Source organism: Sorex araneus, chromosome 5 (genome assembly GCF_027595985.1).
Source record: "Sorex araneus isolate mSorAra2 chromosome 5, mSorAra2.pri, whole genome shotgun sequence".
Taxonomy (NCBI): domain Eukaryota; kingdom Metazoa; phylum Chordata; class Mammalia; order Eulipotyphla; family Soricidae; genus Sorex; species Sorex araneus.
The window spans coordinates 158,344,545-158,370,243 of NC_073306.1; positions in this window are offsets into that span (position 1 = coordinate 158,344,545).

Consider the following 25,699-nt stretch of genomic DNA (forward strand, 5'->3'; position numbering starts at 1 on the left):
AACCTGGCAAGCTACCCATGACATATTTCTATGCCAAAAACAGTAACAACAACGTGCTCTTCGTTTTCCTGGAGCGAGCAGACGCCATTGGACTAAACTGGCATACCACAGGGACAAATAAAGACATTATAGGCGCCTGCTCAAGCAAATCAATGAACATCGGAATGACAGTGATGACAGTGATCTATGTATGTGTGTGCGTGTGTGTGTGTGTGTGTGTGTGTGGTACTGAGATATTTTCTGCATTTAATATTTTCTCTCTCCCTCTGCTTCTCTCCACCTGCTCCCATACCATGTGATGACCTTTCTGTTTTCTTTCCTTGCATATTAATCTTCTTTTTGGAATTATCTAAAAGTGGAATTTAGAGACTATAATTTTAGATCATAATGAGGGATAATTTTAAAATTTTAAAATCTATTCACGGCCTTCATGAAAGTAGTACTATTACATTATGGACATATTATAAAATCCTAAAATGATGCACAGATGGGTTATTTCTAGTGTTTTGTTTTTATGAGTAAAACTTAAATTAATGTTAGCGTATAAGTCTAAATGTATTTTTTATAACTATCAAAAATCATGTCCTATAAATATGTATTCCACGTTTTAGGAAAGTCTGGAATATATGCCACAAATATTTAGCAGGATTAAGATGAGCCTAGAATTCAAAGCAAAATATAAAACTCATTATGTTTTTAAAAACAACACTTAACAAGAAGAAAGTTTGTCCTCATTGAGGCCAACACATATTGAATATCCATTAAACAGTACCTATATAATTTTTGGTTATACTCTATCCTTTCCTGTATCTTACACCATATCATTATATTGAACTGAGGCCAGACTCTGTAAGTCCCAAGCATTGGGTCTGTTTCCTAAAAGGTCTCACAGAGTCCCTTGGGAATAACTGATTTCATTTATAATTCCTTTTGTACTGGATAGAAATTCACCTGTATCCTCTTAATAATGTATGAACTAAAAGTGAGGTTATAGGAATAACTCCAATCTTGTCTAGTCTATAACAAGTGAGACTTGATCATAGACTTTCAAACTTACATTGATTTTTGCAACTCACCCTTGGGATTTACCTCTCAATTGAAAAGCAGTGTTTCCCTCTGAGTAATGCGTAGGAAAGCTGTAGGAAAGCTGTGGTTTTGGGGCAGGAAGTGAGTCAATTTTCATTTCTCACAGCTTAATAAGATTCTGTGGAACACTACTACTGTCTCTCCAGGTTTCTTTTTCACACCTTAAAAATTCTCAGATACTTCATCCTCATCTATGTGGATGAAGGACCTTTGTGTTACTATCAATTATTACACACGACTCTGGTGTATTCGTGAATGCAAAGTCACTTCTATAATCTACATTTTCCATATTATCTATTTATTTCTTCTTTTCTCACTTGAGAAAGTGTAAAAGAGCTCAAGAATCTAGAAAAAGTTATCACTACATTCTAGAGAGTCCACTTAGAAAAGTCTTACTGGGAACACACTAGATTTTGTGAATACCAGCAGTAAAGTTTTATTTGCTTAGTTACTAAAGGTTGTTATTTTGTTTGTTATTTGTTCTGTTTTTGGCGGGGAGTGCAAGCTGGTGAAACTCAGGGTTCACTCCTGGCTCTGTGCTTCAGGATCACTCCTGGCAGAATTTGGGGGACCATCTATAGTACCAGGTACCGAACTTGGGTTGGTTGCTTACACATGCAATGTAAGCATCCTACCCACTGTACTATTGCTATGGCCCTGAATGTTAAATTTTTATTTATTTTTTAATGTGTCAGTGTAGCTTTCTTTGAACAAATAGACAGGAGAAAAATCTAAGAAAGCAATCAATGCTCCAGCCTTGAATTTTCTCCTTGGGGTTATGGGCTTAAACTTACCAAAAGTTTGCCAGTTTTGTTTCTTTAAGATTTTTTTTGCCTTCTTGATAATATAAAGGGAAGATTTGCTTTTCCTATTTACCTCTACTTGATTTTTTTTCCAAAAATTGCCCTTTTTGTCTTTATTGAATCTGGCTACTAGAACATTGACTGGAATCAGCAGTCATATAATAAACAAATGGTGAAGAAATACAAATCCACAAATATCCTTCCATTTTCACTTCAACAGAATAATTTGTGGTATTTCTTATGAATAACTATCTCTTCTTATTATGACAATAAAGCTATATATATCTAAATAAGTAATAAAAACAATATTTTTGAAATTATTATTCATGTAAGCTCATTATATATCATCTGATTTTCCCTTACTTCAACTTATTTGAAATTAACGCCAGATTTAAAACTTTCAGAACATGAGAGAGAGAGAGACTGGAAGTGAGAAAGAGAGAGAGAGAGAGAGAGAGAGAGAGAGAGAGAAAGAGAGAGAGAAAGAGAGAGAGCGAGAGAGCGAGAGAAAGAGATAGAGAGAGGGAGAGAGAGAGAGAGAGAGAGATGCTACTGGAGTCTGTCTGTTTTCCCATTGCTCATTGATTTGCTCGGGCAGGCACCAGTAACGTCTCCCTTGTGAGACTTGTTGTTACTGTTTTTGGCATATCGAATATGCCACGGGTAGCTTGCCAGGCTCTCCTGTTGCGGGCGAGATACTCTCGGGAGCTTGCCGGGCTCTTCGAGAGGGGCGGAGGAATTGAACCTGAGTCTGCCCCTTGGAGTAAGAGGAAAAATAGTGTGCTCTTTTTTGCCTGACAATTGCCTTAAGGAAATGGAAGAGTTAGTAGTGAAAAGTGGGCTGATTTCTTGCCCACTGAAGAGAAATTAAAATGAATAGAAAAACAACAACAGCCAAATTTGGATTAATTCCTTTTATAATCCCGAGTGGCATTCTGGAACTCCATGGCTACATTCAAATTTGTATGGTGAACCAGGCATCCATTACTAGACAAAGTTGAGCTCAGATACATTATCCAGAGCTATTGGGCACTAAGAGAGAATAGCTCCACAAAGTGGGTATGAAGGGGTGAGGAGCACAGGAGGAAGAAGAAAGACATTGGACAGGTTGGGAAATTTAACAGAGAAAAATGTTCATAGGACACTGCAACCCTGTGACTAGGCAGTGGCCAAACCAAGGGTGGAGCTTGGTGGCTTGGTGGAGTTCATTTATTTCATCTCTGTGTAAAAAAAAAAAAATGTCAATTATGTTGAGCCCTCACATTCATTTTATTGAAAACAATAGATCAAAGTAACTATGTCTTTTGTCTCCTTCTCAAGGCATCTGAATAGGTTTATCTGTTCATCCCTGAGTGGAGAAGAAGCCTACTCTAAGGTCAGAGGCAGCGAAGTCAGAGCAGGTGTAAAAGTGCAAGTACTGTGCGTGCTATTCGCACTGCAAGGAGAGAACTTACCGATCTAGTGAACTTATCGAACTTACTGATCAGTAACTTAGTGATATCACTGAACTTACTGATCTACTCCGCTGGTCCTCAATCACCAGGAGCAAGATTCAAGGATGGGATGATCCGACCTTTCCCACGAAGGCTAAGCGCTGAGCAAAGGTTGGAAATGCTGACAAGGGCCTGTGAAACTGCCCAAACTAAAAGTGGGGCTCCCATAAACTAGGAAGGGGGGCACAGGAAGCGATGAGGTTGAGGGAAGAAGGACCATGTACAACCTCAGTGTTGTGTCTCTGGGTCCAGGGAGAGAGCCTGGCATCTGCAGTTATCCTGGAAAGAATGTGGCTTGAGGGAGATCTTCTACTTGGAATGTCATCTACAGATTTCACATTGGTTCCTTTTAATCTATTGACTGATAAGTTTGTGGTGTATATGTTTGCAAGCAGAGAGTTCCAAAACAGCCTGGTTGATTTTGTTTTTCCAGATCAGATTTTCTAGGAGGGTTATGAACCTGGAATGTAAACACCTTTTTAAAAATCAGGAGTGATGAGCTTTATTCCCTTACCCCTTTTACTCCCTAAGAAGTGCTCTGAAGGCATGGGGCTTCCTCCAGGTGATTAACCCTACCAGCCAGCAGGGTCAATGCCGGGGCCGAGAAAGCAGTGCTGCCTGGGATCTGTGACATCAGAGATGACCTTGGCCGCCCCAGCAGTGCCCAGGGGCAACCAAGGTCACACCCTGTAGTTCTCAGAGTACGTAGTCAATGCAATATTATTTCAATAAAAATATCTGTCATTTCCTTAAAAGAAACAAAGATTTAGAAAGCAATGAATTAAAAAAAATCCTCTTATCCTAAAACTATCTCATTTGAAATATTAAATGATAGGTTTTTCATTAGCACTAATACAAATTCATTATAATAGGTGTACATTTAAATTAACAGCAATTAAATATTAGTTTTTCTTACATCTAGCAAGTCTATATTTTGAATTCCTCTTTTAGATTACAATAGAAAATGTTATTAATATGGGTTATAGCAGTATTGATAATAGAGGAAGACGTTGGAAAAATCTTAAACTGGAAACAATAGATAGAATACAAGTTTCGATAAACATATCAACAAGTTCTAATGCAAGTTTTATAAAAATATTTGTAAACATGTATTTTATACATATGCACACTTAGATGTACATACTTGTGTGTGATATATATTTATGTCCCTAACAGCAGATTTTTAAATTTATAGATATAGTTGGATCTGTAAGAAAACAGAGACCAGAAAGAAATTTATTAGGATGCTAATAAAAACCTGTAGAATCACAAACATCTTTTTCCTTTATACTTTTTATCATTTTATAGTGCCTAGGTCAAAGCCAGGGCTATGTGTATGCAAAATAAACCCTTCACCATTGATCTATCTGCCAGCCCTCTGCTTATCTTTTTAAAATATCTAAATTCAACATTTTAGGCAAACAGCAACTTTATAACCAGAAACACAATAGTAAAGTCTCTTCTGGATGCTAATTTGTAGCAGAAATTCTTCAAGCCAGCTTAACCAAGAGTGTAAATATAAAAACTCATGCTCTAGATAATTCAATCCCAAAGCAAAAAACTGACTCATTTGCATCAAGGGACAGAAACCAGCATTCCCACCCCTTTCCTGTTCCTAACCTGATAGGTACCTTTGTTTTACCAAATCTGACCCATCTCGGCAAAACAGAAAAGGTGGTGTGAGGGTGAAGAGTCACAAACACACAAAAAGGAAGGAGAGAATAGGGCTGAAGCTCTGCCTTCATTGCCGTGGGACATCCTATTGGCCCGTTTGTTTTATCTTCACAATCATCTGGGAAATAGACATTTCTCACCAGAGTACCCTGGTACTCAGCATTATAAAATCAAGTGCCTAAAGACAGTATGTGGTAGAGATGTTTTTCTTTCATTGATCCACTTCATTGGAGACAATAAAAAGAGCTGGACAGTGGATAAGATTCTGCCTTCTGTGAAATAAGGAAGCATCTGCTCCCAGTTGTGTGCCTGAGTTTTGATTCTCTTTTAAAATGCTTTTGAATCCTTATGTTCTCTGCTTCCTGAAACTCCTTTCTGTCTACAATGAGTGTTATGCATTGACTTTCTAACATATCCATGTAGGAATTTGTATTTATTGGAGAATGAAAGAAGGAAGATAAGATGCACTTATTTTAGGAAATAAATTCCTGGATTTGGAGTGTGACTTACTAACACCAGTTAAATTTGACTGAGGCCTATGGATAAAATAAATACACCTTTTAAAAATATTATTTTCCTCTTAACCTCATGGAATATTATTTAAATACCTGCTGGTTAATAACTCAGGCACTCAAGTGATTCACCTATTTTGGATTTCAAAATGTATCTAGATGGATGTTATTCTGAATGCCTCATTCTTTCTAATGGCATTTCCCTAATATTAATGCTGAACTAAACCCAAAAATAGCAAGGGGGTAAGAACTCAGAATAGCAGGAACTGAGAAGATCAGTGTAATCAGCAAATTAAGGCTGTGTACAAATCATGCAATTGGCATCACGGGAGCAGCGAGGGCCACACCATGTGGAGAAGAGAACACTCGACGTTGATAACTTTGATTAGCATTAACATTGATCGCATAAATCAGTTATTTCCCCGGATGTTTCATGATGCTAATAAATAAAAGATGATGCTCCTTAAGAATGGGGACTTCTATAGCATCTTCACCAGACGTGGTTGAAATGTGGGGTTGCAGGGTGACTTCTTCCACCCACATTCTCTAGACTGAGCTTGGACCAAGGAACCTGGATAGAGTCATTTCACCGAAAAAAAAGAAAAAAGAAAAAGAAAGGTGGCAGAGCTTTTGCCTGAAGTCTCAGAGATTTATGCAACTACCAGCCTTACTTTCAAGATCAGGCTCCTTCTTCTCTGTGCTTTTCTCCCCTGTTTAATACAACCCTCCAGGCAAACCAGTGTCCTCCTGAATCCTTGCTTATTTATCTCTCCATCATCAGAGAGGGCTTTTGTACTTGTGTAGCCCAGTGTTTCCCAAAGCTGTTGAAACTGCTGTATGGGGGATGCTGGAAGAATGATGTGGGTGGAGAAGCGGGGCAATGGCTGTTGTAGCATCAAATGCAGGGGAGTCTTTTTGTCTTTTTAGTTGTTTACTTGACGAAGATAGATTTCCATGGCAGGGGGTGGCTGACTTATTTATTTTTTTTCTTTCCCATTTCTGTTCTAGAGGAATATCACATTCCTTCCATATGCTGGGAATATGCATTGACACTTGGAGTAACTCCATAACACATTAGGTATTATTTTTCTTTGTTTGCTTTTGGGACTCATCCAGCAAGCTCAGGGATTTCTCCTGAATCTGCACTCAGGGATCACTGCTGACAGATTCAGGAAATCCTACGTGGTTCTAGGGATCAAACCCAGGTTAGCTATGTGCAAAGCAACTGCGCAACTTGCTGTACTATTGTTCCAGTTGATTAGCTACTATTTTTAACACTGCGATAATTAAATAAGACAAATAGTATCATAATAGTGCCTATACCATAGAAATCACTCAATCTATTACATTATTACCCCATTCACTATTAAAAATACTTTTCATACATCTTATTTAATGACCAAGGCATGAAGAACTGGGATTTGGACAGTTATGATCTACAGCAAACCAAATGGGTAAGGAGTTTCAAGTATACCAGGAAGACTTTTTCTATATGTTTCCAGAAAATTCTCAATTCCTCCTAAAAACTGAATTTGTGAAGTTATACACACACATATATATATAATATTGTCTTATTAAATATCTGTTTTTCTATTCCTCTGTGAAAATGTTTGGGATTCTGCCTCTTTTTTGTCAACAGGCTGAATTAACAACTCCCCACAAGAAGTTAACTATTCCAGGGGCTGGAGTGATAGTACAGCGGGTAGGGCATTTGCCTTGCACGTGGCTGACCCAGGTACGATCCCTGGCATCCCATATGGTCCCCCAAGCACTGCCAGGAGTAATTTCTGAGTCCAGAGCCAGGAGCAACCCCAGAGCATCACTGGGTATGATCCAAAAAGCAAAACAAACAAACAAACAAACAAAAGAGTTAACTATTCCTGGCTTTATGCTCAGGAGTAACTCCAACATGCCTTGGGGACCATACATGGTGCCAGGGACTGGAACTGCAGTTAGTGGGATCTGAAGCAAACACTTTAATCCTGATACTATTTCTCCAACCTTCTCCTTTTATATGGCAACACTATAAACTAGCTCCATTCACCTGATTTTGCCCTTGAGAAAATTGGGTTGGGTGTGGTGTGGGGGGATGGAGTTGCCAAACTAAGGGAGACTCTAGGTTGATTTACTTGAAATAAGGGATCTGTGGAGCTGGAGCTATAGCACAATGGGTTAGGCATTTGCCTTGCAAGTGACAAAACCAGATGCAGTTCCCTTACCCCACATGGTCCCCCTAGCACCACCAAGGGTCCAGTAGTGACCCTTGACTACAGACCAGAAGTAAGCCTTAAACCCAGCTAAATACAAAAAATTTAAAAAGCAAGAGCAGGTCTTGATAGTGTTGTTCCCATTGTTACTGTAGGGAAAGTTAGCAAAATTGTTGCTGATGTTGGCTGGTGTGGGGAGAAAAGGTGTCATTACGGAAATCACCTGGTGTCTGTCTGTAATGCAGAAACAGATTATAACCAAGCACTCTGAACCAAGTACTCTGAAGTTCAGGATTTTAAAGTCCAAAAATATGACACACACATAAAGAGCCTGAGAGTTAGGGGGAAGACACTTTCATCCTGAGGGGGTGAGACTATCTGGTAGGAATTTTCTACCCAGAAAGCAATGGGAAATTATCAAAATTCCCAAATCTGAGAACAGGAACAGAAATGGTCAGATAAACCATCTTGAGGCGTACTTTGACAGGGCTACCTCCACTCCAGTCAGCTAGTTCTGAAAGTCTGAGGAGTATACTTTCCTTTCCTTTATTTGCTCAAGAAAAAATATATCACTCCATCCTATGGTGTCTCTCTGTGTGAATTGTTTTCTCAAGGAGACAGAAATTGAGACACTCCCATCATTTCCCCCTATAATACTATTTTCAGTGACCATTAAAGAAGCAACTTTTTTGTTTGTTTATTTTTTTGGATCACACCCAGCAATGCACGAGAGTTACTCCTGGCTTTGCACTCAGGAGGCTTTGTACTCAGGGGACCATATGGGATGCTGAAATCTAACCAAGATCCACTACGTGCAAGGCAAATGTCTTACCTACTGAGGAGCAACTCTTGACGCCCATGCTATCCAGAATTCCAGAGACTGCCTCAGATAAGGCAACTCATTTCTTTAGAACTAACTAAAGACCAAAAATGTGTTCACTAAACTTCCATGGCCTTGGGTATACATATTTGTATATCTAAGAATAAAGATAAAAGAAAACAAAGGTATAATATGAAATAAAATATTTTGCCCTGAAGACTACAGATATTAGTTTCTGCTATCATTTCCATCAAAGAAATATGCATCTTATTAGCCATTGATGTAACCAGATTTCATTGCGTAGTTGCATTTAGTGAAGTACCCAACGTGGTGATATAAATTTGCTCATAATCTTCTCAGTGCTTCCTGTATCCCTCTCCAAGTCCCAAGCATTTGTAAGTGAGAATATTCAAAATTTAAAGACCCCCAAATAACCATTTTCAAGCTAAATTAAATGAAGTTGAAAAGTTTTTTAGTAACCCTTAAATTTGCATAAATTATAAAATGTACTAAAAAGATATTAAGTTAATTGGATAGCTTGTCTCTAAAGAAAATTTGATTAGATATTTTTGTGGTTCCTGAATGATTTTAGATATCCTAGCGTTTGTGATGGGGTCTATTTATGTGTAAACACACACACATACACACACAAAAAAATAAAAATAATACAGATATATTTATGTCACATGAAGCACTTAAATGCTAAGTCACTTGATTCCCTTGGAGGTTTGGAAAATGATTCCCTTACATTTGATAATGGTCCTGTACTTAGAAGTTCTTTTGTACCCTGAGAATCTCAGGCAATACCATTAATGCTGCATAAAACACCACAAAATACCAGGAGATCAAACCAAGTAGCAATTACCGAAAACATTTTTCTGATATCTCCCCAGATTTTCCTTTGGGGAGTGCTAACTCAGTAAGTGTTCACTATACATAAACAAAGCATAGGCTATAACTCTGCAAAGAACTTACAATCTTTTCTAAAGTGTTTTGCTTTGTTTGATAAAATGGTCTTTGGGGGAAACTCTAATGGACAAAAGCTAAAGATCCAAAGAAAGGAAACCTGATCTATTTGAAAGTGAATATCGGGCTGCAGAGCAAAGTAAAAAAAAAAAAAAAACAAAAACATGCTGGTACTTACTTAAAATGTGCTGACTTCCTCTAGTAGGTCATCTTATAGGTCCACCTTACACCACATAATAGTGTAATAAAAAAGAGCTGATGTTGGGTACCAGGAAAAAGAAACCCTCTTCAACTCTTGTTGAGGAAGTTACTGTGTAGAATCTGTGGCATTGCAATTTTATCAATATTCAGGATACAATCAAACCTCATTAACTCAGGCCCTGTTAATTCTGAATTTACAAGAATTCAGATATGGCTTAAGAATTCATTCTTGCTGAGCTAAAAAGCTCCACAAATTTCTTCTTTTGTGCAGATCAGGGTTTTATTCACAAGTTCAATAGAGTCAAACTTTGTAGTAGTTACATCAACAAAGGATTTGCTCTTCGAAATTCTGCCAGTGTTTAGTTCTCATTTTCCACTGAAACTTATTACAATGGGCAGCAGAAGTGGTAGGCAGGACTAGTTATTTCAGATACAAAATTTGGTGTTATTGAAAGAATAGGCTAGAATATACCATAAGATAAATTAAGAGTTTAGTTCAGATGCTGGTATGTTGTCTAATTTTAGATTGCATTTAAAAAAGTCAAATTTTAGAAGCAAAACATCTGTTACAATGTTAAGCTATAAAATATAATCTGTTAGGAGTTAGAAAATAGTGGACCTGAACAAATTCTCACTAGAGGATTCCTCATCTGCTTATACTCAGAAATATGCTTATTTGGGGGCTGGAGTGATAGTGTTAGTGCAGATGGTAGGGAGCCCGCCTTGCATGAAGCTGACCTGGCTTCAATCTTAAGCACTGCATATGGTCCTCTGAGTCCCATGAGGAAAGGAGTTTAAGCACAGGCCAGAAGTAATCCCTGAGCACAGACAGATACATCCTCCCAAAACCAACTCCCTCCCCCAAAAGTATATTCTGTTGCAGACAGAGAGATAAGGAAACTCTGACACTGTCTGCTGTGAAAAAATAATGTAGAACCTAAAGAAGCCCAAAGGCATAAAGGCCTGTCTAACAAAAGACCCAAAACAAGAGTTTAGAAAGCTCTTTTGTGATGCATAATTTGCATCCCTGAGTGGAGAGGTGACTGAATTCCTGGAAGAAAAGGATCCTGGAATTCCCATAAAAATGTGTGAGAGGAACTCTAGCTAGAAATTCAGTGCTTTTTCCCAGGAAAATCCCCGTTAACTTCTTGCACAAAGAATTTAGGGCCAGGGTTTTGATCCAAAAGAACCATCTTAACCTTCCCCAAGAAGCCACTTTGGTTTTTTTTTTACTCTTGCCCATGTTTTCTCTTTAACACCTAAGTACACACACACACACACACACACACACACACACACACACACACACACATGCCACGCTAGAGGAAATGTTGTGTGTGTATCTTGTTTACAAAATAAACATATTTCTTTATTATGTCTCCTTTTGAAATTCTTTTTGAGCCTGGAAAAGCCTGGGTGAGATCAATCCAGATGTGGTTAGATTGCCATGGCGTAGGACTGGTGAGACCCTGCATAGGGCTATTCTGTCTGTGTACATGCTCAGGGCTCATTTTCATCAGCTGTCAGCTTCCTCAGGCACTTACCTGCTGAAGGAGGTGGGTAGAGAGGGCTGCCATCGACTCATATCAGCTTCGGTCTCTCTCTTTCTCTCTCTCTCTGTCTCTCCCCACTTCACACAAGTCTCCCAGAGACCGTCCTTTTGGAGAAGGATCAATCTTTCCCAGTCACAATAATTGCATCAAAAAATTTAAAGAGATCCTGTGTCTTACTGTCATTATGTCATAAGTATGTCCCCAAATTAGTCCATTTAATTTTTATTTTCCTTCATAAAATAAGGCGGTTAACACGATCAAATCTGCCATAACCGCAGACTTTAGGAGAAGAAAAATAACTGCAAAAGCATCATGAATTTCAAACCACACAGTGATTTGTAATTTTTTTTGTTCCAGGGTAGAAAATTATTATCTATTTTCATTGATACCCTCTCTTAATTGTCAATTACAAAGAGAAATATTCCCAATTATCTTCCTACTTGAGGCACTTCTTAGGCAAGTTGAGCACTCTTCAGAAGCCCCCCTTGATAGCCACACACTATTTCTGCTTAGATTCTCTGGTAGGGTTCGGTGAAGTCAGTTGCAGAGCATTTTGTTTTGTTTTTGCTATAAATGGAGAGGCATATTAATAACCTCAGTAAAACAAGGTCAAAATGATAAACAGCTTATGTAATCTATAAGCTGTTAAATCCTCCTCTCCCTTTTCCTACTTTTGCTCTTCTTTTTCAACCACTGTTATGAAGACGGTAGGTTAACTCCGGAGCTATTGTTGCATCTGCCAGTGTTCCTCAGACAGGAAGAGCAGAAGTGGCTCTGCACAATCTTACTACTACTGAAATGGAAAGTGTCTAGAAACATTGCTATGAAATCAGTGAGCTTAAGTTACTATACTCGCTGCTCAACTTAGTGCTGTTTTTTTCTGTTTTGCTTATTTTGAGGAACACAACTAAAGGTGCTAGAAGCCCCAGGGTACGGCTTGTGATGCTCAGAGGCTCATGTGGTACCAGCTCAGGGCATGGGATGTTCAAAGGGAAACACTACCAACTGCCATTTTTCATCTCTCTCTCTCTTTTTTTTTTTTTTGCTTTTTGGATCACATCTGGCTATGCTCAGCAGTTACTCCTGGCTCTACACTCAGGAATTACTCCTGGCAGTGCTTGGGGGACCATAAGAGATGCTGGGAATTGAACCTGGGTCAACCGCGTGCAAGGCAAATGCTCTACTGTTGCACTATTGCTCCCGCCCCTCTCTTTTTTTTTAATTTTTATTTTATCAGCATGTGGAAAGTTACAAAGTTCTCTGGTTTATGTCTCAGTTATACAATATTCAAACACCATCCCTTCACCAGTGCCCATATTCCACCACCAAAATCCCCAGTATACCCCTCGCCCCAGCCCCCCACCCCTAACTGTATAACTGATGAATTTCACTTCATTTTCTCTTTACCTTGATTACGTTCCATATTTCAACACAAAACTCACTATTGTTGTTGGAGTTTCCCCCCAAGAAAGACAGCCCTACTACCAAGGAAGCATTTGATAATTAGTTTTCCATTAAAAGATTGTATGTTTTCAGTTTTTAGAAAAGGTCGTGCGCGGTTCAGATGTGTCCCTATCCCGCATCCCAGAGCCGTGTTAGTTGCTGCTCATTGTCGCCAGGACTCCATCTGGAGAAGGTGTGGTGGCTGCGCCTCCTCCGTCTGGATCCCTGGCGTGGCTGGCCCGGTTTCGGGTCCGGAGCATTCTCTGGCCGCGTTGCTCACCAGAACGCCTGGCTTCTTCTCTCCACCCCTCTCTTTTTAAGTTTAAACTCTTTCCCTCCTAATTTTCACCCCAACTAGACAGAGATATGTTGCAGCTTAAGATCATGATAATATTTGGCCATTTTCATGTATTGCCATGGTAACAATAAAACTATCATCACACTGGTGGGCATAATTTTTACAGGTGGCATGATTTTGGATGTTATACTATGATGTATTTTGATATATAAATATTATGATGACCAAAATAATGACCTTATATTTGCTCAATTGTCTCTCAAGGCTGACCTTCATTGTCTTCCCCTCCCCTCCCACCGGAACAAGGAAGATCTTTGCAAGGGGCAATAAATTTCAGTGCAGTTTTGACTATCATAAAATTAGGATCAATAACTTGTTTGGAGACTTACTGCAGGACAGTCTGTTAGCATTACTTGCCCTACCTCTTATCCTATACTCTCATAGTCTCACCCATACTATTTGCAATCTACTTACCCTTCAGAGGAAGTTATTTCAACATAAGAGCACTAGATTAGAAAACAAAGGTACTATATTCTTTACCTCTGATGCTTTGAGGAACAGCTGACCCCTACACAGATGTTATGACCTGCCTATGAAATGCAGCCTCAGGTGGCATCTGAGAAGGCAGCTCATGATAAAAGTAAACACAATCAGCTATATACTAGATTACAAACACCAAACAGCAGGGCCCTCATCTGAATTCTCTTCAATATATATATCTAGCAAGTTTTATAGTGTTTGGCATATCTGCAACACTTGGAGATTCTTAGTTGAGGAAATGTGAACATAAATGACAGTACAACTTATGATTTGGCAATTTTGGCTCCTGAAGACAAACTCTAAAATATAACTGATTAAAGAATTGAGCCTATTTCAAATTTGGGGGAGAAGGCAATTGGGATAGAGAAGGGACCATTATGACAAAGATGGGTGGATAAGAACTTCCCTGGTATCTCTAAATCAGCAGCTTCACTTTTTGGGGGCTGGAGTGATAGCACAGCGGCAGGTAGGACATTTGCTTTGCACGCGACCGACCCGGGTTCGATTTCCAGCATGCCATATGGTCCCCTGAGCACCACCATGAGTGATTCCTGAGTGCAGAGCCAGGAGTAACCCCTGTGTATGGCTGGGTGTGACCCCCCCCAAAAAAAAGCAAAAAAAAAAAAAAAGAACTGCATGCTAAAATCAGCTAAAGGAACAAACACAATACCCTCTCAGTATTTGTATTGCAAACTATAATACCCAAAAGGAAACACAACACACACAGAAGGTAAGTGCCTGCCATAGAGGCAGGCTAGGGGAGGAGAGTTGGTGGGAGGGAAAGTGTGGTAATTGATAGTGGGAAATGTACACTAGTGGAGGGATGAGTGTTGGATCATTGTTTGACTGAAACCCAGTCATGAACAGCTTTGTGACTATGCATCTCATGAATCAATTTTTAAAAAAGAAAAAGTTTAAAAATAAAAGAGAATCAGAATGTTCACATGGCCAGCAGGCATAGGCCCTAGGTTCAATCCTGTGTCCTGCCTGGTCTACTAAAACTGTTGGGTCAGACTCTGGTAGTCTGGAATTTTCAATGGAAAATTCCCCCAATGAAAAAGAAACAAAACTTTATAATTAATTGTGAATATAATTAATTGTGAATAATTGTGGACTGGAGCAATAGCCCAGCGGGTAGGGCTTTTGCCTTGCATGCTGCTGACCTGAATTCAATTCCTTTATCCCTCTCGGAGAGCCCAGCAAGCTATTGAGAGTATCCTTCCCACAGGGCAGAGCCTGGCAAGCTAACCTTGGCGTATTCAATATGCCAAATACAGTAACAAGTCTCACAATGGAAACGTTACTGGTGCCCACTTGAGCAAATCGATGAACAAGGTGACGACAGTGCTACAGTGCTACAGTGAATAATTGTGACATCTTAGAACTTGATTATGTAAAGTGTTTTAGGGTAATTGCAACAAAATTTGAGAAGTGTTTAGACCTTTCCCAGGAAACCTTCCTAGGCCTACATTGCTTCTTACAGAATTGTTTTATAGAATACCTGCAATCACTTCACATAGCACCACAGATACAGATTGTTAGGAAAGCAGAATTGTCCCCCTAAACTATAAGCTCCATACGACATCCCTCGGCAACATGCACACAGGTAGTGACTCAAAAATGTAGCTGATTTAATGTTTACTTTGTGTTATAAACAATGGATGGTGCTTGACATCCACCACCTGCAGCAAACATCATCAAGGAAAATAATGTTCAAACTCATTTTGTAGATGAGTATACTGAGACATGGAACACTAAAATAATTTATCTGAGATCATAGTGCGAGTCATTGAATTGATTTTAAATGTATGATTTTTCTCCAGAGTCTAGGTTTTTGGTTATACTATAATACTGCTTAGTGGAACCTAAAATCTTTGCCCTCTGAAAAAGTCTATTTATTAGAACCATGGTGCATTACCCTTCATAGCAAGAATGAGGCCTCTTGTCCCTACCTTCTCCCAGAAGTAGGGTAGACACATACAAAATCAGTAAGAAATGGAAGTTGCTATGGGGATGTAGAGACAGACCAGCAGTAGGCTGTGCAGTCAACGTGGTTCCATCTCCAGCACCCCACATCATTCCTGAAGCCCAACCGGAAGTGGTACTTGAGCTCAGAGTCAGGAGAAAACTTTAAACACTACTGGGTGTAACCAAGCCCACTTCTTCTTTCCCCTCCCAAAGTAATGGAAGACTTAAGAGTTATTTTGTTAGTGACCATTCCTGGGGTAAAGCTATTAGCTAGCCTTTCATACCCACCTGAATGAGAACTATGTGACTTCTGGAGCAGATCTGTTAAAGATAAAATAAAGCAAATGTGAACAAAACCCTGCACTACCATAATGATAAGGTGGAAAAATAATAGCTGAAGTTGGTATTTCAGGTAGTGACTTGGCCCATTTCAAGGACTTAATCAGTTTTCCTGGGCACCTCCCTTGTATGTGGGAAGTATGCATGTTATGATGTATTTGTTGTTCTAATTAACTTGCATTTTATTACAGAGAGTCTCATTCAAGAATGTTGGTGTGTGGATGATTTTATCTTGCTCTGTTTCCTGTTCTCACAACAAATTATGCATAAAAATTCCTATAGGAAAGAGATATTACATCCCAATGCTTTGTGGAGTGCATAGTAGTTATAGCAATTAATGTATTAATATTAACTATACAGCCAGTATGATTTTGCAATAGATATGTAAGAGCACAAACTTCCTGAGGATTTCTAGTTTTTCTCATTTTATTCAATAAAGGATACACATTCAATTTGCTATCAGCCAATCAGGTATTATCTATGAATATTTTGACTCAAGCAATTTGGCAATTATTATTATGTGTGTATTAAAGTTGGAGAAGTAGACCATTACCCATGTTGTCCTTGTTGAGACTTATTTATTTTTCCAATATGAGCCTCCCAAGTAAGTCAGTGAGCCTCTCGTTTCCTTCCAGAAAACTGTTTTTTTTTTTGATCAAGGCATCTCTTTGTTATTTCCAGAATCTCTTTATTATCAAAATCTCTTTCTGTTATTTCCACCCTAAACAGTACAACATTGAAGAGACATTTTAACTTGGAAATTGTCAATGATACTAACAGTACTAAGAAATGCGACACAGTTTTAGTGCAATTTGCTCAGTGCTGAAGCTCGCCGAGTCACCCAACAACTCCACTCCAGATGTACATAATAATAAGTATGTAATCATATGTTCTTCCACAATTAGGACTGTAAGGTTAAGATTAGAGAGTTCCTTCATTGAAACATTCTTTTCTCAGATATTATCACAGTTTCTCCAGATGTTTATTAAGCATACATTTCCTTTATACTCTGCTCCAATTGCAAGCCAGCCTCTATCTTTGCTGATGCTCAGCTGTATTATTATGTGGGTCACGGTTAAGTCTCCACATTTTCACTATCTAATTATTGTTTATGGTTTTACTTGGGATCCTGTACTTCAATTTCCTAGTCTATATTGAGCAAACATACTAAATTTCCCTCTATTTATTATATCTTCTATAAATTATATCGCCCATCTAAGATAATGGGTATTGCCTGCACATTTGTTACATTTCAAATAGCCTAAATTTCTTGATAGCTTAAGTGTAGGGTATGCAACTGTGAGGTTTCAATACTGCATATTGAAAAAATGATAGATTTCTCATGTTCTCCTGTGTGTTTTTATATTAAAGTTAATTTCCCCCTTGGTCAGGACTGTTGTATAGCCCTGGCTATGTCATGAAAAGTCTATGATGCTTTCGACTGAAATATCTCTAGCATTTTCATTTTAATAAAAAAAGACCTATCAAACTGGGGAAGATGCTAAATTTGTAAAGAGAAATTCCATGAGTAATTGGAGGGTCATTTCTTTACTCGGAGAGCCAGATAAACATGGCAGCTGAGATTAAGAGTGTCACATCATCCTCTCCATTCTTTATATTTGTAAAGGCAGATCTGAAACTGCCAGGAAGTCCCTAGACTGTCTATTATAAACTGCAATCAGTTGGAATTGATTATTCAACTCTGGTCATTTTCATCTACAAACAAATTCACAAGTTTTGCAGACATATGGATGGGCTGATGAATTTAAATTTCAAATGAAAAAAAATCTTCCTGTAATGAGTTCACATACCTTTTATTTAGACTTCCAAATGCCAGCATAATGTGATTAGTTTTAATGTTGTTTCTTTCCACCACTTATGAGAAATCACATCATCAATCATATTATCAAAATTAGATGTGGAGAAGACCTAGTGTGTCACCAGGACCCTCCCTGTGCCAGTACAGACTTGTTTAGGCCAGTCTGCTCTATTTTTTTTTAATAATTTCTTCAATCTAATATTAAACTTCCCCTGTGATCACAGATACCATTTCCATTGTAATGACACAAAAAGGAAGGATGAGAGTTTTCTTAATGGAGTCCATTTATGTCTATCTCTCTTTACACACACACACATATACACACACTCACACACACATGAACTCATGTTAACATCTAAGAAATATAGATTAATTCAACATACTGTCATCATACATGATTCATTTGTAATCAATAGCGATCTTTACCTTTTACATACAATTTTCATACATGTTATGAAAAAATACCTAGATATCATAAATATGTATTGAGCATGAACATGAACATTTAATTTGTTACTTGGAAAGGTAGAAAAATTGTGATTTTTGGGTTCAGAGAATGAGTCAAAAAGATAAGGAGCTGCTGGGCCTAGAGCAGTAGCTCAGTGGGTAGGGCGTTTGCCTTGCACGCGGCCGACCCGGGTTTGATTCCCAGCATCCCATATGGTGCCCTGAGCACCACCAGGGGTGATTCCTGAGTGCAGAACCAGGAGTGACCCCTGTGCATTGCCGGGTGTGACCCAAAAAGAAAAAAAAAGATAAGGAGCTGCTTCGAATAGGCTGACCCCAACTCGATCTAGCTCTTATGATATTCTTGACCTAGAACACACAATATGTGTTAGCAACTATTATAATAATAATTACTATTTTCCATGAGTATTCCTTTTGTGGGAAGATGCTTACCCAGTGCTTAAGGGATCCAGAAGCCTCTCCCAGTTATTCTTTGGAGGGACCAACTCTAGTAGTATTTGGTATGGGGATAGAGGCATGTGGAACTGTGTTTAGAAAATTCATAATTCTAGGATCGAAGTGGTATTGATCCTATCCAGGCTGCATCTTTAACTCCTGTTATATTTCTCTGGCTTTTTCCATAACATTGCATCACTTCCCTAAACATAAGTTTCCTTTAGCACACTAGTGGCTGAAGAGATTTGAGGTTGGAAAGAGTCAATATTTCCCTTCTTTGTCCTACCATAGCATTTGCTCTTACCTAGTTTTTTGTCAGAAGGACAGTCAGAAGAGTAGGTCAGGAAGATTTTTATTGTCTCAGACTTCCTGTTGTGGGATAATTTATCTAATTCAAGAGGATTGATTTATTTCATTTATTACTAGAGTTTCTGTCAATGCATTAGTATTTACCCGTTTAATTTGAATAGGTAGAAAGTCTTTATTTCTTTCAAATATCCATAATCTCTAAAAAGAGTTTTCTTTGGTTTTCTCAAACTATAACTTAGCTTTTTAAGGAGTTGGTGTGTCCTTGCTTTAACTGAAGACACTGAATTCCTAAATTTTGTAGGATTTCAATCATTCTCAACTAACTTTTACCTTTCCAGTCTTATCTTTAACCAGAAAGGAAGCTGTGGATTGTTTTGCATATGGAAGAGGTAATAGGACCAGTGAGACTGCCTTAAATAAGTTACAACAGTCAAAATATAGCCCTTGCAAGTTTACCTTTGTACCCTTGCACAGGAGGAACTCACTATCGTTTTATTTTCAGCTTTGGGCCCAACATAGTAATTTGGGGCAAAAAAGAAATACCTCTCTGTTTGTCTTATAGTGTATAAGACAGCTAATACTATAGCACTGTCATCCGTTGTTCATCAATTTGCTTGAGAGGGCACCAGTAACGTCTCCATTATGAAACTTATTACTGTTTTTGGCATATTGAATATGTCACGGGTAGCTTGCCAGACTCTGACGTTTGGGCAGGATACTCTCGGTAGCTTGCCAGGATCTCTGAGAGGGATGGAGGAATGAAACTCGGGTCAGCCTTGTGCAAGGCAAACACCCTATCCGCCATGATATCACTCCAGTCCATATAAGAAAGTTAAGTCTTGAAATGCAGACAATAAAGTTATGTCATATTTTATAGAAAATAATATTAACTCTTTAAAGGCTGGAAGATGGCTGGTATTACAATCAACTCTCTCTCCAAATGGTCATTACCTAATCATCAAAACAATTTGCAAGGTAAATATGATTCATTTTTATATGAAAGAGGAATCTGAAGCATGAGTTTTAGTAGTTGTCTCTTAATCACATGATCTATAAGTGCTTGAATAAAAAATTAGATCCAGGATGATTAGTTCCAATATTCAAAAGTAGTGTAATACTTAAACATGCATGCAAAAAAAATCGACAAGTATTGCATATACTGATCAATTATTAAGGGTCAATGCCTTAATGCTCCATAGCCGATATTTGTAGTTTGAGAGTCACATCATGGAATCAGGTCAACAGTCTTTGTTTCTGTTGAGTTTTTCAGTGATCTTTAATAAGGGAAGCTGGAAAAGGATTTGCTGAGAGCTTAGATATAAGAAGTGAAGTATCTGTGTTTTCAGACACCACGATCATTACGGAAATTCAGAACCAACTTTCTGCTTTTTTTCTCAGAATAAGGAAATAAGAAGAATATTTTCCCCAAGTCTACCATATTGGGAGAAGCTGAGATAATAATAATGTTATTATTATTATTATTATTATTATTATTATTATTATTGGAAAATTGGGAATATTTTTGTGGTGGAGGGTCATTGGCACTCTGGTAGTGGTGGAAGAAAGGTAAAGTTGTATGACATTAACATTAGTGCAACCATGTTAACATGTTATATATGCATGTGTATATCAAAAATAAAACTAATTGTGGGTGCAATTTTTCTCACTTTTAGATAATATGACACTTTTATAACTAACAAATGTTTAAATACTTACAACCAGTGTAAATATCACATATTATCCTTTGAGAATCTGAGATAAAGAAAATGTCCAAAGTTCTGCAAACGTAGTGATTTTCAATACATCTTAATTACTTACACAAGTAAACTCATGAGTAAACTTTAGGAACAGCAATCAAGCAGCAAATATCTGTGTATGTAATTGATTGTACTAGGAGATGACCACAAATCCCAGCAGAGGGCCAAACAATTGGCTGTGGGCTCTTGCCAATTAAGAGTTAATTTATTTCTGCTGGGCCCCACTGCTAAAAAATGCTGGCATGTTGGCAGAGTACCATCATGTGCCCAATTAGGCATGGGATTGCCAGCTTCGCCCAATGAAACACAGGTGCACCTTCTAAAAAACAGTCAACAAAGTACTTCAACAGTTATCTCTCACAATGAGATAACTGTTGAAATTCAGTAGAATGAACGCAGAAGGTAGGGAGACTGCAAAATGCCAAAGCATTAATCAAAGAGAATCTTAAAGTGTCGGGATTAGAAATAATGTGCATAACATATGTAGCACATATACTCGACATATTATCTCATTAATTACTCCTTTTGAACTTATTATAACCTAGTGCCATATCACATACATTCTCATTTTTATAAATGACTAGACTACGCTGATTTATTGTCTTCTTGAGCAACCCAGGTTACATAACAGGAGGAGGAGTGCTGCTCTCGCTATTTCACTAATGATAAAATTAAGCCGGGGTCTGTTTTAGTCTACTTGGCCTCATAACAAATTTCCACAGGTGGGGTGATTTATAAACAACCATAATTTATTAATTCTCACAGCTCTGGGTCCTAGAAGTTCAAAATCAAGAAGGCAGCATGGTGGAGCACTAGTGAACCACTCTCCTCGGTTAAGGCTGCTAGCTTAGCCATATGTCCTCAGCTACGAGAAGGTCTGAGGAATGTCTTTTATAAGACCACCTCCCATGTACCGCATTAAGATGGTCATAACACTCTAGGATGGCAGCTGTCCAGCCTTGCCTACCCCATAAAATAGTCATTATGTGCTTCAAAACTAGATTTATAAACTTCTATATTTCTCACCTTGGATTTTTGACGGTGACAAATTAGGTGGCCATCTACTTAAGTATTTTTTTCTACAGTACACAGTTATGACTATGATATGGCTTCCCAGGTCACATTTACATCTCTTGACCCATTATATCCAGCTGTAACTATGAGACTAGTTTTTATTCATGCCACATATAGAGAAGTGATTGGTGACATCTCTTAGTTAAAAACTTCAGAAGCAGATGTGCCTTCTCTGAGGGGACTCTTGCCACCCTTTCACAGGCTGTATGTAAAGTACTTGTTTTGTACTAGCTTCAGCATATTAATAACCAATGTTATTGTGCACCCAACCTTGTAGATTTTATTATAATTTCAAGACACACTTCAGCAAGAACCATATAAAATTCTGCAAAAATAAAGGTTTATTACTTATAATACCTAGAGACTCTGTCTTCAAGTGGAAGACATGAGATAGTGTGGTGCACAACTGTTTGCAAAGGATTTAACAGACTGGACAGGATGGCTTAAAAGTGAACCAGCAAGGGGGCACCAGGATCACAGAAGAGACTGGTAAGCTCCCCGTGGCATATTTAATATGCCAAATACAGTAACAATAACAGGTCTTATACTTCTGACCCTGAAAAGATCCTCCAATCATTGAGAAAAACGAGTAAGGAGAGGCTGCTAAAATCTCAGGGCTGGGACGAATGGAGACATTATTGGCACCTGCTCGAGTAAACCTATGAACAACGGGATGACAGTGAATACCTAGAGATTTTACAGTCATACAGTAAGGTCCTGGGGAGATGGGTTGAAATTCTACTTTAATTTGAGTCAAAGGCGAAGATCTAGGGTTTTGGGGCTCATTCTTTATAGGTGACTTTAAAATACAGTTGTGGAAATTCAAAATATGAGATGGGGGAGGGGAGCTCCATCTAATTGGAACTCCCCAAATTTTCCTATTTAAATGAACCAAACTCTTTAAAATAAAATATTATAAGAGGAAAGAAGTGACCTAGTTCTTTGTCTGGTAGCAAGACTAGCAAAGGGTTTATTCTAGAAGCCCTCTTTGAAGTGAGTTGCCAGGTAATCAAAGCTTAAGTCAAGCTCTTGAATTTAAAACTGAGAAAGCCCAGCTCTCAGGGATCACTGTCACTGTCATCCCGTTGCTCATCGATTTGTTCAAGCGGGCACCAGTAATGTCTCTCATTGTAAGACTTATTGTTACTGTTTTTGGCATATCCAATATGCCACCGGGAGCTTCCCAGGCTCTGCCGTGCGGGCAAGATACTCTCAGTAGCTTGCCAGGCTCTCCAAGAGGGCGGAGGAATTGAACACGGGTCGGCCACATGAAAGGTGAACGCCCTACCACTGTGCTATCGCTCCAGCCCAACTCTCAGGGATATCCTGGGGAATTTAAAACTCACCCCATTGGAATAACATATCATCCCAGGTATATCCCATCTTTCTAAGGTAAACATTAAACTAGCTAGTAAAATATGGACTGTTATGTGAGAGAATTTTAATTTTTTTTGTTAAGCTGCTGATGCTGTAGGATATGTGTTTATTTCATGTGGTTGGTATTACCTAACAAATCTATCATTCCTTCCATGCAGTTTATCTAGCGTGTTCTTGCCACCATAGGTATTCATCATTCAAGGACCAGCCTAAATACCACCTTCTCCACTTCTTCTGAATCCCCCAATCACAGTTAATATCTTTCTCCATTACATTTCCCCAGCCATTTGTCTTATATTATAATTAATTCTGTCCACGGAAGTACTCACCACTAAATTATGAACTTCTATGGGCAGGAACTCTGTCTTAATCACTTTGTACCCTCCAGAGTGTCAAACACAGTATCTCACAAACAGTAGGTGCTCAATAAATGTCTGTTACATTAAACTGAATGAAATCGAATTCATATATCTGAATGATTAATATGTTTCTTTCATTCAAGATCTTGGGGCTGGTGTAAAAAAAAGACATCTATTACTTCAGACTGACTTTTAACTTGGCAGAATAGAGTGGAATAAAAATGTGTCCTGGATAAAATGAAAATGCATTGTTTTACATAAGATATAGCAATTTTGAGAAATACATTGATTTAATGTACTTAGGCCAGTGAAAAATCTGTTAGTTTAAGCTAACTGCCATTAGTTTCAATTAAAATGTATCGATTTGGGTAAATGTTGGGTAGGATAAATGTTGCCTGACTGGGGAAAATATACATTTGCTTAAGCTAGCCTTTAAGTACAGAGAAAAAGGAGTTGGAGATACAGTTTTGGGTGGGGACTGCAATACTGAGTGAGTCAGACAGGCACTCAGGGGAAACCTCTCTTTTTTATTTTTTGGCTTTTTGGATCAAATAGGGCTATGCACAGGAGTTACTCCTGGCTCTGCACTCAGGAATTACTCCTGTTGGTGTTCAGGGGAACCATATGGGATGCTGGGAACTGATCGCGGGTCGGCCGCATGTAAAGCAAAAGCCTACACACTGTACGATCACTCCAGGCCTTTTTATGAATTCCAACTCAAATATGTGTGAAAAAGCACTGAAGTCACATTTCCTTAAAGAAAACTCCCATTCTGGAGGCTCTAAGCACTACTGCTTAGTTAGTTCTCCTTAAAAATAAAATCATTCACATATCTGAATTCTGAATGATAAAAACAACTGAGTTCAACCATGGAACAGCACAGCACTTTTCTCTTTTTCTTTTGACAAATGGATTTATTAAAGTATTTGTTGAACAATATGACAAAACTCATTTTACTATGGTTATAGAGATTTTGGTTTTGAACTTTAGCTCTCTAGCTGGCATATTGTATGCAAGTACTTTCAGATTTTAATTGCAGAAAGCAATTTTACTTGCACAGTTTTAAACTTAGAAGAACACCTATGATTTCACATGATTCTAATGTCTGAAGGGATATACCTGATAACCTTTCAGTATCTGTAGTGCAAACTATAATGCCAAAAAGGAAAGAGAGAGTGGGGGGAGAGAGAGAGAGAGAGAGAGAAGAAAAGTTCCTGCCATAGAGGAGGGAGTGGGGTGTGGGAGGGAAACTGGTCATTGGTGGTAGAAAATGTACCTGGGGGAGGAATGGGTGTTAGAACATTGTATGACTGAAACCCAGCCATGAACAAGTTTGTAACTATATATCTCACTGTGATTCCATTAAAATAAGTGATTTTTCTAAGAAAAGAATGTATGGACACCTGTATTCATTGCAGCACTTAGTACAATAGACAAAATATTGAAACAACTCAAATGCCCAACTATGGGTAAATAAATCAAGAAATTATAATATATTTAGATGCAGATTTGGGCAACCGGGAGAAATTAGGGGTATTGATGGAGTAAGTGGACACTGGTGAGAAAAAAATTGGTGTTGGGAAGTTATATGCCTAAAACTCAATCATGAATAATTTTTTAATTTGACAGTTCACAGCAATTTGATAAAAAATATGGCATATATGTACAATACTATGTACAATACTATGCAGATATAAGAAATGACAATCTTGTCATTCACTGCTGTATAAATGTAAATAGAGGATATTCTACTGAGTGAAGTGAGTCAGAAGTATAGAGATACAGAATGGTCTCCTTCATGTGTACACTTAAAGCTACCAATAAGCTAGCAACAGATGGTCAACAGCAACAGAATTGGAGAGTTGGTCCATAGAACTGAGTTAAAGGGGCATTGCTGGGATATAGAAAGGATGAGAATTTGGAACCTGATAGAGGAAAGTTGGTACTCTATGGTGGGTGAGGTTTAAAATGAAGGATGTATATATTCATTAGTGATACTATTAATCATCACTTGTATCACTTGTCATCCCGTTGATCTTCGATTTGCTCGAGCGGGCACCAGTAATGTCTCCATTTTTCCCTGTCACATGCTAGTGTAGCCCAATGACATCTGCTCACTCCAGGAACAGGAAGAGCCTCAAATTGTTCATTCAGGGTTTTGACGAAGAAGTCTGACCATCTTGTTGGTGGGCGGCCAT